The sequence below is a fragment of the Ranitomeya imitator genome, chromosome 4 (genome assembly GCF_032444005.1).
Source record: "Ranitomeya imitator isolate aRanImi1 chromosome 4, aRanImi1.pri, whole genome shotgun sequence".
Lineage (NCBI taxonomy): Eukaryota > Metazoa > Chordata > Amphibia > Anura > Dendrobatidae > Ranitomeya > Ranitomeya imitator.
The window spans coordinates 44,660,965-44,679,185 of record NC_091285.1 but is presented as its reverse complement, the minus strand read 5'-3'; positions in this window follow the sequence as shown (position 1 = coordinate 44,679,185).

Genomic DNA, 18,221 nt, shown 5'->3' with positions numbered 1-18,221 from the left:
GTGAGTATGTGCTCTATGTTTAATGTACTGTATGTCTGTATGTATGTATGTACTGTATGTAATGTATGAATGTACTGTATGTAGTATGTATGTATGTAGTATGTATGTAGTATGTATTTTTTTTGTTTTTTTTTCATTGAACTCATTAGCCGGATGATGGGACTACTACTGTCCCATCATTGGCTAATGTGTCAATCACTGTCACTGTAGCAGGCATCGTCTGATGGGACTTGTAGTCCCATCAGACGATGCCTGCACACATGCACAGAGCCCCGGCAGCCCGCACAGAGCCCCGGCACGCCGCACAGAGCCCCGGCACACATGCACAGAGCCCCGGCACGCCGCACAGAGCCCCGGCACACACGCACAGAGCCCCGCCACCCTGCACAGAGCCCCGACACACACGCACAGAGCCCCAGCACGCCGCACAGAGCCCCGGCACGCCGCACAGAGCCCCAGCACACATGTACAGAGCCCCGGTAGGCTGCACAGAGCCCCGGCACGCCGCACAGAGCCCTGGCACGCCACACAGAGCCCCGGCACACACGCACAGAGCCCCAGCACGCCGCGCCGAGCCCCGGCACACCGTGCAGAGCCCCGACACGCCGCACAGAGCCCCAGCACACATGCACAGAGCCCCGGCAGGCCGCACAGAGCCCCGGCACGCCGTACAGAGCCCTGGCACGCCACACAGAGCCCCGGCACACCACACAGAGCCCTGGCAGGCCCGCACAGACGTCCGGCATGCATGCACAGACCCCCGACAGGCCCGTACAGATCCCCGGCAGGCCCGCACAGACCCCGCCCACACACACAGACATGCACAGTGTCCGCCCACGCACCGCCCACACTCTTCCCCCCTCTGGAACAGGATGTAGAAGGACAGAAAGGGCTTATTTACATTCTGATATTTGTGTCCCATTGACTTGCATTGGTATCGGGTATTGGTATCGGCATCGGCGATATCCGATATTTTTTGGATATCGGCCAATCCAATCCGATACCGATACTTCTGCATATTGGAAGGTATCGCTCAACACTACTGTTGAGTACAACTATTTTACATTCTCCATACTACAGCTGCTTCTTAGTGTGTGCTATAGAGCGATAGAGGAGAAGGTTCTTCTTCTGTTTGTGTGCTACGTAAGGGACACATGACACCAGGTAGTCCTCTGTGCTGTTTTTCCCTGGTGGTTCCATAGACTTATAAAGACAGATGAAAACTATTCAAGCTATTAAAGCTGAAAAGTCTTCTCCAGATCTTACCAGTGAATTAGTTGTGAATGAACAACTCAAGAAACAGAAGGGAAGAGAGAAAGTGAATGAGATATGTGACGCAGTTTCTTGCGCTGGAGTCCTGGGTTCAAATCCCACCAAGGACAACATCTGCAAGGAGTTCTTATGTTCTTCCTGTGTTTGCATGGGTTTCCTCCGGGTTCTCCGGTTTCCTCCCACATAGACATACTGATAGGGAATTTAGATTGTGAGCCCCATCAGGGACAGCGATGATAATGTGTGCAAACTGTAAAGTGCTGCGGAATATGTTAGCGCTATATAAAAATAAAGATTATTATTATTATTTATAATTGGAGGACATTATGAACTTGACTTCATTTGTAGATATGTGCAGCTCGATCCATGGAAGATCGAGTTTGTGTCGAATTTCCTGAAATTCATGGTTCTACCTAAATGTGAACACTTTGCAATTAGCGGTCATCAAAAAAAGCAAATACATGCTCAGTAAAAACTAACCAAAACTAACACTTACCTCACCTCTTCCCTCTGTGTCCAACCCGTGTTCCTTGCACACCTTTTGGTCATTTTCTTTCCACTGTCACGCACAGCATCTCCAGCCTCTTCACTATAGACCAGGACGTCAGCCACGACCAGACCTTGGGAGTCACCGCACGTCGTAAGGCTGCGACGTTGTGACATCACAACATGCGCTGTGACCTTATGTTGAGCCGTGACCGGGCCAGAAGTCCTGACCTATGGTGAAGAGGTTGGAGATGCTGTAAGCGAGCTGTAGGGCGGCTGGAATGGTGAGTAGAGTTAAGTATTAGGTTTATTTTTATGCTTTTTACATCTTACATTTATTATGCTCTGGGGTCTATACAGACCTTAGAACATAGAAACGAACATCCAATTTGCATTACATTTCTCTGCAGATCTAATTTATTGGAAAAATTTGGCTAAGCTGAATCAGAAACAACCTACTCATCAGTAATCATTCGCAAAGTCACTTTTCTTTTTCTAATTTTGTGGTTTTTATTGGTGTTTTTAAACCAGACTATTTTACACAAAAATGCTCTTTAGTTTTGTCTATGACAAGATTTGCAGCTTTTTATCATAACATGTAGCACGTTTCACTAAATGGCACAACATTTTTATCAAAATTGCTGGTGTACATAAAATCTTTCAGGGGTGGGGATGTTTTTTTGCACTAGATTCTTAAAAAATGGTACACTTGGTTTACATATTTTGTGCAGAATAAAAAATGCTCTATATTTTGTCTACAAGGTTAACGTTTCACTAAATGGTGGAAAAATTTAGCCAAAATCATTCAGAGGTCTGGGGCAGACTAGAATTTGTAATAAATTTTGCAAATTTTTAAGAGGTAGCATTTGATAAATCGCTAATTGGCAAAACAATCTGTACGGCATCAGCCTATTTTCTTTTTGACACCATATCACACTACAGATCTCCTGATGAACCAATGTCCGGTGGCGAAACGCATCAAGATTTTGGGGGAACACATGCATCTAAGATAAGTAACATGGCTGGTCCATTTCTATCTCTTGATATGCATAAGACTGTCTAAATATATTGGACATTGATGCTTGGTTTGTTGCCTATCACATGTTTTGTCTAAATTATTAGATATTGCAGCCGTTACCTCTTTAGGGTGCCTAACCCTAGGAACGGGTCCAGTACGTTATGATTGGGGCAGAGTACCCTTCCATCACTTTAGACAGATAGCGTTCTCATTGTGCACTGGTTCACTTTGCATTTTGCACTTTAGTTACTTGTTTGTCTGGTTCTCATTGAACAATTTTATGCATGACCTAATGAAGGTTATTTTTTACTAGGGTTTTTCTTGTAAGCCTGGGTATAGATAGCCCCTTTGCATATATCAATATATGTCACATAGTAATTGATAAATCAGCTAAGAAGATCTGGAAAACCAAAATCCTTACCTCAATTGCGAATATAAAAAGAAATAAAATAGAATTTAGTAAAATTAAAAGAAAAAATAAGGCGCAAATGAAAAGAAAAACAGATGAAAAATATCAAAAATTAAACCAAAAGTTAGAGCAAATGCAATAATGATTTAGGCCCTTTAACTGTAAAACAAATATAGCATTTTAAGAATTTTGGGTTATGTTATTCTATATGAAATATTTTTGGGTAATTTTATTGTCATAGTAAGGCCACGTTCACACGTTCAGTATTTGGTCAGTATTTTACATCAGTACTTGTAAGCCAAAACCAGGAGTGGGTGATAAATGCAGAATTGGTGACGTGTTGGTATTATACTTTTCCTCTGACTGTGGCTTACAAATACTGATGTAAAATACTGACCAAATACTGATCGGGTGAACGCGGCCTAAAGGCGATGGTATGTAGTTGTGCAGTTGTTCTGTTGGCTCAGGGAACCAAACAGTTAATAATTGTCTTCTCGGAAACAGGTTGTCATTATCTGCTAATATCAAAGGAGTAATCAAATCCAATTGGCTTCCGTGCTCTGATAATAAGACAATACATCTAATTAAAGCTTAGCTTTTATTTAATTAAAGATAACACTTGTGATGGCCCCATTTTTTTTCATTAATAAAAATGTTACTCACCGGGAAAATATATGGATCCCATATGCAGTTGTCATTTGCTGATCACCCTGGGAATTGATATACGCTAATAGTCGAATAAATCTGCTACGAATGAGATATTAAATATGTATAAATGCCTTATGTCAGTCTTTCTACCGCACGTAGCCTCGTGGAGCAATTTTACCAGTGTGCATCAGCGCACACTATATAAAACCTCCCTTCTCATAAAATCTAATGGTTTTTAAGTGTGTAGAAAAAATTATATTCACTCCAATGAGTCCACAACACCCACTCGAAACTCTTATGATCAGTTTTATATGATTTCGGTGCAATATGCTTAAACACCTTAATGGGTTTCTCTAATTCTAGATTGGTGTAACACTTATTGTTAAGCTTGTCGTTAGACTAACAATTATACAGTTGAATGTTGTCAATGCCATTGATTGGACACGTCATAGCCAGCATCCAACCAGTTTCTACAGTAGGCAGCGTCTACGTCTTTGAAATGGAGAAACGGAAAAACAGAATAAGTAATAATTCACACCCCCTGAGGAAGCGGTAGCAACGTGAACGGGACCACCATCTTGGCAAATTATGGGTAATTACTCTTAATACTGATCATACTTCCTTCTATCCTACCTCACATAAGATGTGCAGCATACAATTATGAATTCTATATGACAAGCACGTGCTCAGTGTTCCTTCACTAGACTACTGTCCTTTTTAGTAAATTTGGAGCCTTAATCTGTGAGTATCATTGATATAAATGCTGAACAGGAATCTAATCCATTGATTGCACATGTAATGTTACCTGTATTCCTAACTAGTCATAGGCGAAACCCCGATGTTCGTCATTGGCAGGTTCACCCAAGTTTTTCTGGAAAGTTCGAGTTTGGGGCCGGAGATGACACGAACTTGCGTCCGAACCTCAAACTTGGACTTTACAGATATGGGATGGGATGGGGCGGGGGACCTGTAAAAGAAAGCATAAAATTAATAATAAACATTATGATTATACTTACCTTTCCAGCAACACGTCCTCCCGTCCCGCTGTCTCCCGGCCACATCTGCTTCCAGGGCCGATCATTACCTTCCAGCTGTATTCACTGCACTCGGCAGTCTTCAGCTTTTTCCGGCAGTGTTCGTGCAGTGACGCTTTCTTTTACAGGCCCTGGACCCGAACTGGACCCCAACTGTAACACTGGTTTCCCATGGAAACCCATGTTCGGGTTCGCCCATCCCTATTCCTAACCAATTCCCTGGCCCTTTAAATTCATTTATGGATTTAATCACATTGTACCCATAAAAAAGAAAAAAAACTATAGTGTATACAGTATATTGTTGTGAAAATCCTTGTAAAATAAATAAAATCTTTACACTTTTTTAGCATTTTGACTCTGTATTCTCCATGTCTAACAATTTATAGTCAGTCGCTAATTATATGAGTTTATTGTTACTCTTGAACTGGTATCTTTGTTTAAGTATAAGTAATAACTTGCTGATCAATGGGGGGGATCCATCTGGGAGACCTCCATCTATTCTTGAAAAGAAGTGATGTAGTACGCATGTAGTACAAGCCTAAAATATATCAATAAAGTTTTGTCAAAGCTAATCACCAGGAAGTATCAAAAACAAAGCAGCTTTATTTACAGCATGACACACCAACAAGAGACAAAAACTTCAGTGTCAACATAGCAGTAGAAATGTATGTTAAAAAGACACAAGCAACCTAATTTAAATATCAGGTGCAGAAATTCTGCAGCATGAAAAACTCAACAAAAGCTCATCATGGGAACATAGCCTCAGAGTAGCCTAGCCTGTGGATAGGCTTTACATGAGTGATAGGCTTCACAGAAGACCCTGAGTTGCATTGGCAACCCATCAATACACAGCAGGGTGCGATGGGCACCGGAACAATCACATGACACGATCGTTCTACTAAGGCCACGTTTACACATTGAGTATTTGGTGAGTTTTTACCTCAGTATTTGTAAGCCAAAACCAGGAGTAGGTAAAAAATGCAGAAGCGGTGACATGTTTCTATTATATTTTTCCACTCTGGTTTGGGCTTGCAAATACAAAGGTGAAAAACTCACAAAACACTCAAGGTGTGGATGTGGCCTTACAGGAAACCTGACATTAGATTCATGCAGCCCAAACATGTGTGGAGTGGACTCTTCTCCTGTCCCCCTTCATAACCTTGCATCCTGATGTTAACATTCACATATGTTTAGGTGTGCAGATGTTGGAATAATGCTTATTATTGTATATATTGCAACTACTACTATTTACTATTGTTTAACAGTGCATACCTTTCTATCGCCAGCTGCAGTGTTATATTGCCAGTAAAGAATTGTTAAACAGAATCTGTCACCCCCAAAATCAAAGATGAGCTAAGCCCACCGGCATCAGGGGCTTATCTACAGCATTCTGTAATGCATTCTGTAATGCTGTAGATAAGCCCCCGATGTATCCTGAAAGGTAAGAAAAACAGGTTATATTATACTCACCGTAGTGGTCTCGCTGCGGTCCGGTCTGATGGGCATCACGGTCCGGATCCGGCGCCTCCTATCTTCATACGATGACGTCCTCTTCTTGTCTTCCTGCTGCAGCTCCGGCTCCGGCGTACTTTGTCTGTCCTGTTAAGGGCAGAGCAAAGTACTGCAGTGCGCAGGCACCGGGAAAGGTCAGAGAGGCCCAGCGCCTGCGCACTGCAGAACTTTTCTAAACAGGAAGTTCCTGTTCACTCACTGTGTGTTTCTGAAGCACAGTCTTACTTTCACTTTGCAAGCTGACAGACAAGATGTTATGATCCTAAGCTATAAAAAATATCAGTTGTAAGCTGTGTTATCTTTGTTCCTGAATAAATATATATTCACTGTTGAATGGCTGGACAGAACAGAAATGAATCCATTGCCAACAGGTTATGGGCCCAGACACACAGAGACCCAGAAACCCAAAGACACAGAGAATAGCTCAGAGGAAAGAGAACAACAGTGTACTAAGAAGAAGGGGCAAATAGCAACTCTGTGAAGTTTCTAGTGCCAAAACTTACTAAACAGAACTACCAATCCTGGAAATTCAAGGTAAAGATGCTGCTGATAAGGCAAGGTTTGCCAAAATGCACACAGGAGTCTAGACCTGACCCACTAACAGAAGACTGGGCAGAGAAGAATAAAAAAACAAATCTCCCTCAATATGGATGATGATCAGATTGTGCATGTATGTAAATGTGAAACTGCAAAAGAAATGTGGGAGCAACTGCAGAAAGTACATGAAAGGATAAATCTCAGCAATACGCTCTATGTAATGAGAAAGCTATATCAGTCTAAGCTAAATGAGGGCCAATATATGCAAAATGACATAAAAAATATTATAGAAATTGTGGAACATCTGCGGGGCATTGGGTAAGATCTATTGCATTTCTATGTTGCTGTACTACTGCTAAGCGACCTACCAGAAAGCTATGACTAACTTGCAACTGCACTACATGCGCGCTCAGATTACATGCTTACATTGGAGTATGTCAGAGGAAAGCCTGAAGATGAGTATAAGCGAATGACAGAAAATATAAGCAGCAGTGGGGTATCCAAAGCAGAGTCTGCTTAAAAAACCCAAGATCTACCCAACAATAAATAATAATTTAAAGGGAACACGTGGGTGTTTTGTCTGCAAGAAATCAGGGCACCTATAGGCTGACTGCAGTGTCTGGAAAGCTAGAATCAATCAGCTGAAAAAGCAAAATAATCATCAAAGAGTTAAACGTGCCATTGCTAAAGAATATGACTGTTCAAGTACTGAAGCTACTGACACTAAATTTTCTAATGCACTACTACACTAGTTTTTTTTGCTTTGGTCAGATATTACAAAAATTACACGAAATTAAAAAGTAGAAAAGATGCAAAAATGGCCAACACGAAACTTTGATTCAGTAATAAATTATTAGAAAAATTTAGTTTTTATTAATAAATCTCAGCCCATAATGTACACTGTAGAAAGAATATAAAAAAAGACAAAAAACTTATCTAGTTGCCTCTCATTCGACATTAGGCAGAAATATGCAAATTTCTCTATAGCAAATCAATGTAAAGTGATCACTGCTGTGCATATATTCACATATTCAAATGTAAATGTATTTCTAGATTATTTAGGCTGCTTTAAATGCAATGCGTTCTTTTCTATGATTACAGTACACATTACATCTGTCTTGCTTCCTCTTCCTCATTGTTCGCCTCCTCCCCTTACATAATCACTTTCTATCCCACAGCGCCTGTTTATTACCTTAAAAATTCTGCATTGAATGTCTCAGTATTGTGCCCCCTATATACGCCATTAGCCTTATAATAACAGGTCACAGCGTAACGAATGCCGCTGTGGCTCTGTATTCACGTTGTGGCTCACGATTCTCGGCTTGCAAGCCTTTTGTTTGTTGCCTGCCAAGCTCATGACAAACAAGTGTCCGGGATCCAGCAAGTCATTTCCAGATAACTGGCACGATGCCACACTTCTGCCCAGTGTATGAATCATAGATTGCTTCTACCAGCTGGAATTCATTAGCGATCATTTCTGAATATAGATACTGGCACCGGAACATATTGGTGTGGCTACTGATTTGCTGCTCTAATACAACTTTCTCTTAATGGGACAGAAAGTAGACTGTAGACAATGGAGTAAACATAATTATAAGGTTACTGTAGATGGTGTATTTTTATGGGCACTGCTGTAGAATATGTAATTTATGATTATGAGGGATGAACGGACCGGAACTGGAAACTTTGGGGGGTCCGTATCGTCATTACCAAATCCTGAACACAAACTTTTTAATGTTCATTCGTTTTTCTGTTCAAGTTCAGCAGTCTAATAAAGCTTGTTGAAAGGCTGCAGCACAGAGAATACTGTCCTTTAAACCTCTGTGTGTTCTCTGCACCCCAATCTGTGGGAGTACTGCCCTTCAAGCCACTGTGTGTATTCTGCAAACCCCTCTGTGAGAGTACTGTCCTTTACAATGCTGTGTGTACTCTAAACTCATACTGTTATTTTCCTCAACTGTTACACTGTGTGTTTTCTAGTAGTCCGAGAAATAAATAATTGGCATTAGCCGTCTCATTGCCATTAGTAGGGTAAATAAATAATTTTTCAGGACCAATGTGTGTTTTCTAATAGTCTGGGAAAAAATGATTGTCATCAGCCATCTGGTTGCCATTTATAAGCCAAAGAAATATTTTTTAGGACCAGTGTGTGTTTTCTAGTTGTGTTGCCAATAAATAACTGCTATCAGCCATCTTGTTGCCATTTATACCACAAAGAAATGATTTATCACATATGTCCCAAACAATTTATGCTGGACACTTTACTAGAGATGGGCAGACCCATGGATGATCGGGTCTAGCTGGTTTGGTCGAACAGTTACAAAAAGTTCAGGTTCGGTTATCAGAACAGTACCCGGACCCGAACCAGAACCCAGACCCCATTCAGTTGAGCGGGGAACCCAAACAACCAGTGTTTGCCATGCTGTAATGTGCATGATAAAAGTAAATGAACCTGGCACTCAACTTAAATGCGTGAAACTTTGTATTTTATTGTGTAGTACCAATAAAACGTTTCGCTCTAATCGACCTTCTTCAGTTACTACAAGCGTGAAAAAAAATAAATATCAATACATCAATATACATGAAACACCAAATGTCCTTATATGTAGAGAGGATCATAGGAAAAGTGTAAGGGAAGGAACCAAAGGGGAGGGAGAAACGGGGGAGGGGTGGAAAAACATGGGGTAATTTAACAGGAGAATATATACAATATACTGTACAAAAGCAGGTCGTATCGTATTATAAGGAATCCTCATAATTGGCGTCGGTGCCACACACTATTCCTATGCCCAGTAAAAGACCATGGTATTGAAGGAGAAGGGAATATAAGGAGAAGGGAATATGAGGCCTGGCATACCGTACTGAAAGAGTAAACAGATGCTGTTTGGTCATTGTTCAGAATAAATCTGGTAAGGGCCACTGTAATGAGAGGTACAAGTGGTGCTGTTATTAAGGGGTGGTGGAGACAGATGCGTGCCACGTGTCACGTCTAGTTGAAGGTGGACTTTTGCTAAGTCCTTACCGAACCCGACAGGATATGAGACATGGTTTACATACAGTAAACCATTTCATATCCGTTAGATTTTTTATATATCCCTCACTAATAATGTTAGAAGTGTTTGTGTGTAAAATTTGGGAGCTGTAGGTGTTCATTTAAAGGGTTAGTTCATGGAACAAACTGGCGTGGGCTCAAGCACAATTTTTTCCACCAGAGAGGAGGGAAAACCAGCGACTGAGGGCAGAAATTAATAGCCAAGAGAGGGACCATGATTATTGGCCCCCCTGGCTAAAAACATCATCCCCAAGCCATCCCAGAAAAGGCACATCTGTAAGACGCACCTATTCCGGCACTTAGCCACTCTCTTCCCACTCCCTTGTAGCGGTGGAATATGGGGTAATAAGGGGTTAATGTCACGTTGCTATCGTAAGGTGATATTAAGCCTGGTTAAAAATGGAGAGGTGTCAATAAGACACCTATCCATTATTAATCCAATAGTAGGAAATGGTTAAAAATGCACACACACATTAACCCCTTCACGACCTCCACCGTACTATTACTGGTCGGATCCCCTGCTTTGATGTGGGCTCCGGCGCTGAGCCCACCTCAAAGCGGGGACATGTCAGCTGTTTTGAACCGCTGACATGTGACCGCAATAGCGGCGGGTGAAATCGCAATTCACCCGCCGCGATTAACTAGTTAAATGCCACTGTCAAATGCTGACAGTGGCATTTAACTGGCGCTTCCAGCCATCAGGCCGGAAATGAGCGCATCGCCGACCCCCCGTCACATGATCAGGGGTCAGCGATGCGTCGGCATAGTAACCAGAGGTCTCCTTGAGACCTCTATGGTTGCTGATGCCGGCTTGCTGTGAGCACAACCCTGTGGTCGACGCTCATAGCAAGCCTGTAAATCAGCTACATAGGAGCGATCTGATGATAGCTGCTATGTAGCAGAGCCGATCAGGCTATGCCAGCTTCTAGCCTCCTATGGAGGCTATTGATGCATGGCAAAAGTAAAAGAAAATAGTTTAAAAAATTATGAAAATAATAAAGAAATGTAAAAGTTTAAATCACCCCCCTTTCGCCCCATTCAAAATAAAACAATAAAAAAAATCAAAAATACACATATTTGGTAGCTCCGGGTTCAGAATCGCCCGATCTATCAATAAAAAAAGGATTAACCTGATCGCTAAAAAGCGTAGCGAGAAAAAAAAATTCTAAATGCCAGAATTACTTTTTTTGGTCGCAGCGACATTGCATTAAAATGCAATAACGGGCGATCAAAAGAACGTATCTGCACCAAAATGGTATCATTAAAAACGTCAGCTCGGCATGCAAAAATAAGCCCTCAGCCAACCCCAGATCACAAAAAATGGAGATGCTGCGAGTATTGGAAAATTGCGCAATTTTTTTTTTTTTTAGCAAAGTTTGGAATCTTTTTTTACTACTTAGATAAAACGTAACCTAGACATGTTTGGTGTCTATGAACTTGTAATGACCTGGAGAATCAAAATGGCAGGTTAGTTTTAGCATTTAGTGAACCTAGTAAAAAAGCCAAACAAAAAACAAGTGTGGGATTGCACTTCTTTTGCAATTTCACCGCACTTGGAATTGTTTTCCTGTTTTCTAGTACACGACATGCTAAAACCAATGATGATGTTCAAAAGTACAACTTGTCCCGCAAAAAACAAGCCCTCACATGTCCATGTTGACGGAAAAATAAAAAAGTTATGGCTCTGGGAAGGAGGGGAGTGAAAAACGAGAATGCAAAAACGGAAAAGGGCAAGGTCGTGAAGGGGTTAAAAATAAAGTATTTTAGTGAAGGAAAGAAACATAGAGGTTTTTAATATCTTTATTGAACACTCAATCCAAAGCGAAGCCATCGTTCGTCTGAAAAAAAAAAAACAGAAAAAAACAACAATATCCCATACCTGTCCGCCGTACAGTCAAGTCCCACGATGTAAATCCATCTGAAGGGGTTAAATACATTTACAACCGGGAATGCTGCTAATGCGGCCGCTCCCAGCTGTAAATGACTGGAGAATGAATGGAATGCAGGGAACAGAGCTTCAGTGACTAGCAGTGCCATCACCGAAGCTGCGCCCCCTGGCGGCATGAACTTATTTGAACGGTAGCGTGGGAAATGATACTGATCAAAAGTTCACATACCCTGGTGATTTTGGCATGAAAACATGCACACAAGTTGACACAAATGAGTTTGAATGGCTACTAAAGGTAACATCCTCACCTGTGACCTGTTTGCTTGTAATCAGTGTGCAAGTCAGCAGTGTTCAAACTGTGATTAACAAATGGAAAATTAGGGGCTCTGCTAAAACAAAACCACGGTCAGGAAGACCAACAAAAACCAACAAACATTTTGTCCACAACTGCCGGGAAAATTGTACGGGATGCAAAGAAAAATCCACAAATAATATTAGCTGAAATACTGGACTCTCTGAAAACTAGCGATGTGCCTGTTTCAAGATGCCCAATAAGGAGGCACTTGAAGTAAAATCACGAGTCACCAGAAGAAAGCCATTACTGCGCAAATGCCACTAAGTATTTCACCCACCATATGCAAAACAGCACAGAGACAAGCCTCAAAACTTCTGGAACAAGGTAATTTGGAGTGATGAGACCAAAATTGAACTTTTTGGCCACAACCATAAATCTTACATTTGGAGAGAGATCAACAAGGCCTATGATGAAAGGAACACCATTCCTACTGTAAAGCACGGAGGTAGACAGCTGATGTTTTGGGGATGCGTGAGCTACAAAGGCACAGGAAGCTGGTCAAAGTTGAAGGAAAAATGAATGCAACACAATATGAGCAAATTCTGGAGGCAAATTTGCACTCATCAGCCCGAAAGCTGCGCTTTGGACGTACTTGGATGTTCCAACATGACAATGATCCAAAACACAAGGCCAAGTCGACCTGTCATTTGCTATAGCAGAACAAAGTGAAGGTTCTGGAGTGGCCATCTCAGTCTCCTGACCTCTATGTCATTGAGCCACTCTGGGGAGATCTCCAGCGCGCAGTTCATACTAGACAGCCCAGGAATTTACAGGAACTGAAGGCTTTTTGCCTAGAAGAGTGGCCAGCTTTACCATCTGAGAAAATAAAGAACCTTATCCACAACTACCATAAAAGACTTCAAGCTGTCATTGATGTTAGAGGGGGCAATACACAGTATTAAGAAATGGGGTATGGGAACTTTTGATCAGGGCCATTTGGATGTTTTGGGTTGTCATTATGATTTAAAAAGAGAAAACACAGTAGTTTGACAATAAATGGCTTCACCCAACCACTAACCATGATTGGAGAAAAAATGTTGGTGTTATCATTCATATTCTCTGAAAAAGGCCAAGAAAGCAAAAATTCTGCCAGAGTATGTAAACTTTTGAACACAAGTGTACATATTGGGATAGGATCTTGGAGATGGGAATACCCCTTTAAACTTAGTGTGTCTGTGTATTCCTATACATGTAAATGTAGATGTTTGCAGCGGCCCCTGTGACTCCTCTGCTTTCTATGTAAAGTGCACCACATTTATACCAGACTACCAGGAATCAGGATAATTAAGTGCACCCTGGCATCACAAACTATCCCATTGTCTATACCGTGGCAGAGTGGTAACTTTCGCACACCACACGGTACTGTATGTTGCTCTTTTGCTGCAGGGCAAAGGCATCGCTCACTTCGGTGCTGAAAATTGTCAACCTGGAATCGTGAGTCCTTCTGCAGTTATTAGGCCATGGCATTGTCATGCTGTCACGGCGAAACACACGTCATGTTGTGACTTGAGACTTAGTTATCCTCAGAGTTGTCCAGAATATCGGGCAGAGGATTTCTAGTGTGAGAAATGAGCTCTGCCCTAATCCGACTGCCATGGAGGACCAAACTGGATGCCCAACCAGGGTAGAGCACATTGTTTTGTTCATCTTTATTGTGCAGCCCTAGCCTAGAGTAGGCGGTGGATAAAGCCACTCTTGTGGCTCAATGGTATCTCCGCCACATCAGACACCATTATAACATCATAGGTGGGGGACCCTGCTAGTTTTAAATAACCTTTTTTACATATGAAACTAGCCGTCCCGAGCTGAGAATCATTTTTGGCCTTTTGAAGACGTTTTCGAGCAAAGCTTTAGATTTTTCAGATTTCAGTGTGTAGAGCCAGCCCTCAGGAGATACTCAAATCATAGTCAAGAAATGAATAGAGGAAAAGACTAGATCCGGCGCTCATCCCATATCTCTCATACAATCTACCATGTGAAGAACAAATTCTTGACTACAATCTGCTTTTGTGATATTGGGAACCCAGAGGGACATTGAGCTGGCAGTGGTTTCTGACACCGTTAGGGTCACTTCACAGGCTGCCACCGAGTTCCCATCCAGCATCCACGTAAAGCTCTCTGAGGCCTGAAAGGGTTTAGAAGGATTAGGAGCTGCAGACGACCATCAAGCTCAATGAATTATGGATGCGATATATGTGAGCAGAGCCCTTCCTGTCCTCGGAGACACTTCTTGCTGTCACCTTATCTGCCTGCTTTGCAAGAGATATGCTAAAGGCACCTGCAGCGTAATGTTAAAAAAAACCTCTCTGTTAGATGCTGGATAAAAAAAATTATACATCTAATACAACATTCAGAAGGGAAGGCCGGAATTTTAACTCTTCTGTGTTTTTTGCTTTCCTCCTTCTCGGAAAGCATCAAATCACAGATCTATTAGTCAAGTCAGCAGGCTTTTGCTACCTCATCTGAGAACAGAATAATATAAGGGCAGTGACCCTGATTCCAGCAATGTATCACTTACTTTACTGGGTGCAGTAGTTGTGATAAAATCAGAGTTTTCTCTGCTGTAGATGTTTTCTGTGTACAGTTGAAACCAGAAGTTTACATACACTACTGTATATAAAACGACACATGTGCAGGTTTTTCTCAATATCTGACCTGAAATCAGAATAAACCTGTTTCCCGTTTTAAGTCAATTAGGATTACCATAATTATTAATATTTGCCAAATACCAGAATAATGAGACAGAGAGAATGTTTTAAGGCATTTTATTGCTTACTGCAAAGTCAACAGTTTACATACATTTCATTAGTATTTGATACCATTACCCTTAAACTGAATGACTTGGGTCAGACGTTTGGGATATCCTTCCACAAGCTTCTCACAATAGTTGGTTGGAATTTGGGCTAATTCCTCTTGACAAAACTGGTATCACTGATCCAGGTCTGTAGGTTGCCTTTTCAGATGTTTGATTATCTGCCACTGTTGGAACCTTCGGTTGGAACCTGAAAACTCATCTCTACAGGGAAGCCTGCAATGACCCCGCTATCATCTCTCTGCAGCCTGATCTGCTGTAATCCCCCACCGATTGTCTCCTTGCCCATTACCATGTAGATAGTAAACCTGTAAGGGCAAGATCTTCTCACGCTCTCTACCAGTCTGTCACTATGATTTATATATGTATTTTGTATGTTGGAACAGAACCAAAGAATCAATGGTGCATCAAATATAAATAATACTAATTTGTCGGAGTCCCAGCAATTGGATTCCATGTTATTAGTGGGATATATTTGAGAATCTTAAGTGAAAATAATACTACTTCTCCCAACCAGTAGACAAGATATTCCTGTCTACTTGAGTGTGTACACAAGGGTTTCTTGATTTTGTAGAAGTTTACTTCCACTATACAAGCAGCCATGTTTTATCTCAGGGATGTTGGCAGGCCCAGTCTTTTAAAAAAGAACCCATAAGAACTATTAAAAAGCTGAATTTTCATTTTTTTCCATTTTCCATCAAATTAAATTTAATGAGCGAAAAAATGTATTTTTTAAATATTTTTTTCTTTAGTCTCTCAGCATTGCATTCCAGCCACTTGTAATACTTGAAGTTCAGGTCCTGGGGTCTAAAGAGCGTTACAATCAATTACAGAGGATTAATTATCGTGTATAATGGTTCTTGACGATGCTTGTGAGCTTCTGACATTTTATCATAGATATTTTGAGGGATAAGAAGGGTGCCTTAAATAGACAATATATGATTTTAAAGATGTTCTCAAATGACTTTTTTCTTATTTTTAGAACTCTTGAATCAGGCAGGTTATAAAAGTGCAACTCCTTCACTGTAGCCAAGAAACTGGGAACCCAAATCTTTATTCAAATCTTTATTTTTGGATGAAGAGTAGGGTTGAGCGAAACGGGTCGTTCATTTTCAAAAGTCGCCGACTTTTGGCAAAGTCGGGTTTCATGAAACCCGATCCGACCCCTGTGCGGGGTCGGCCATGCGGTACGCGACTTTCGCGCCAAAGTCGCGTTTCAATGACGCGAAAAGCGCCATTTCTCAGCCAATGAAGGTAAACGCAGAGTGTGGGCAGCGTGATGACATAGGTCCTGGTCCCCACCATCTTAGAGAAGGGCATTGCAGTGATTGGCTTGCTGTCTGCGGCGTCACAGGGGCTATAAAGGGGCGTTCCCGCCGACCGCCATCTTACTGCTGCTGATCTGAGCTTAGGGAGAGGTTGCTGCCGCTTCGTCAGAAGCAGGGATAGCGTTAGGCAGGGTCCATTAACCACCAAACCGCTTGTGCTGTAGCGATTTCCACTGCCCAACACCACCTTCGGTTTGCAGGGACAGTGGAAGCTACATTTTTTTTTTTTTCCCCCTCAGCGCTGTAGCTCATTGGGCTGCCCTAGAAGGCTCCCTGATAGCTGCATTGCTGTGTGTACGCCGCTGTGCAAACCAACTGCTTTTTTCAAAGCACAAATCCTCTTGTTCCTTCCTTTCTGCACAGCTATCTTTTTTGTTTGTACACACTTTTTATTTAATTTGTGCATTAGTTCACTCCTTATTGCTGCCTGCCATACCTGGCTGAGATTACTGCAGGGAGATAGTAATTGAAGGACACTCCCTGTTTTTTTTTTTTTGTGGGAGATTAAGATTGACATTTCTGCTAGAGTGAAAAAAAATCACTACATCAATCAGTGGGAGAAAAATATTGGCCTCAGGGCTTGTGTGCCACTCCTGACTCCTGTGTGCATCATCACTCACTCAGTGGGCCATAGAAAGCCCATTTTTTTTTTTTTTTTGCTTTATTTGGGTTCTAAATTCTACCTGAAAAAATCAATAAATCAATCAGTGGGAGATTAATATTGGCCTTTGGGCTTGTGTGCCAGTCCTAAGCGTGCCATCTCTCTCTCTCAGATAGTGGGCCATAGAAAGCCTATTTTTTTTTTTTTTATTGGGTTTATAAATTTTCCCTGGAACCAAAAAAAAAAAAGTGGGAGATTAATATTGGCCTCTGGGCTTGTGTGCCAGTCCTGAGCGTGCCATCTCTCTCACAAATAGTGGGCCATAGAAAGCCTATTTATTTCTTTGCTTGATTTGGGTTCTAAAATGTACCTGAAAAAATCACTACATCAATCAGTGGGAGAAAAATATTGGCCTCAGGACTTGTGTGCCACTCCTGACTCCTGTGTGCATCATCACTCACTCAGTGGGCCATAGAAAGCCCATTTTTTTTTTTTTGCTTTATTTGGGTTCTAAATTCTACCTGAAAAAATCAATAAATCAATCAGTGGGAGATTAATATTGGCCTTTGGGCTTGTGTGCCAGTCCTAAGCGTGCCATCTCTCTCTCTCAGATAGTGGGCCATAGAAAGCCTATTTATTTATTTTTTTTTTTATTGGGTTTATAAATTTTCCCTGGAAAAAAAAAAAAAAAGTGGGAGATTAATATTGGCCTCTGGGCTTGTGTGCCAGTCCTGAGCGTGCCATCTCTCTCACAAATAGTGGGCCATAGAAAGCCTATTTATTTTTTTTTTTTGGTTTTATAAATTCTCCCTTAAAAAAAAAAGGGAGATTAATATTGGCCTTTGGGCTTGTGTGCCAGTCCTAAGCGTGCCATCTCTCTCTGTCTCTCAGATAGTGGGCCATAGAAAGCCTATTTATTATTTTTTTTATTGGGTTTATAAATTTTCCCTGGAACAAAAAAAAAAAAGTGGGAGATAAATATTGGCCTCTGGGCTTGTGTGCCACTCCTGACTCCTGTGTGCGTCATCTCTCACTCAGTGGGCCATAGAAAGCCTTTTTTTGTTTTATTTGTTTTCTAAATTCTCCCTGAAAAAATCATTTTATTTTATTTGGTTTCTAAATTCTTCCTGAAAAAATCATTTTATTCTATTATTTTTTTTTCCTAAAGTCTCCCTGAAAAAAAAAAAAAAACAAATCAGTGGGAGATTAATATTGCCCTTTCTGCTTGTGTGCCAGTCTTGACTCCTGGGTGTGCCATCTCTCTCTCTC